This window comes from Penaeus monodon, chromosome 15, assembly GCF_015228065.2.
Source record: "Penaeus monodon isolate SGIC_2016 chromosome 15, NSTDA_Pmon_1, whole genome shotgun sequence".
Classification (NCBI taxonomy): domain Eukaryota; kingdom Metazoa; phylum Arthropoda; class Malacostraca; order Decapoda; family Penaeidae; genus Penaeus; species Penaeus monodon.
In genome coordinates, this window is record NC_051400.1 from 3,776,502 (window position 1) to 3,776,949 (window position 448).

Sequence of the window (448 nt, forward strand, 5' to 3'; positions counted from 1 at the left end):
TAAAAACAGTCACATTTAACAAAAAAAAAATCTTAAAATAATAAACAGGAAATATTCAACATATCTATGGTTATTAATCAACGAACCCACAATTGTATCTTATATATCAGCATGCACACCTCCTAAAGATAAGATCTTCATTAAAGCATGCAGTGTTTCACATATAGTCTAATTCTCTGAAAACTACGGAAGCCTATAATTTGTTGTTTTTCTTAGCTTCAACAAAGTCATTGACAAACCAGATACATATGTAGATGTTTGTGTAGTGTATTACAACAGGAAACAAATGGCCTAGAATGCACTCATCATCCCATACATTAGATCATGCGAGGATGAGGTACCTAGATAAATAGTAGCTCTCTCATTTGGGGCTGCGACAAGCTCGGGAAAACTTACCATTTCATCCTTTTTCAAAGATATTTCAAGCTAAAAAATTAGGGACTGTCTC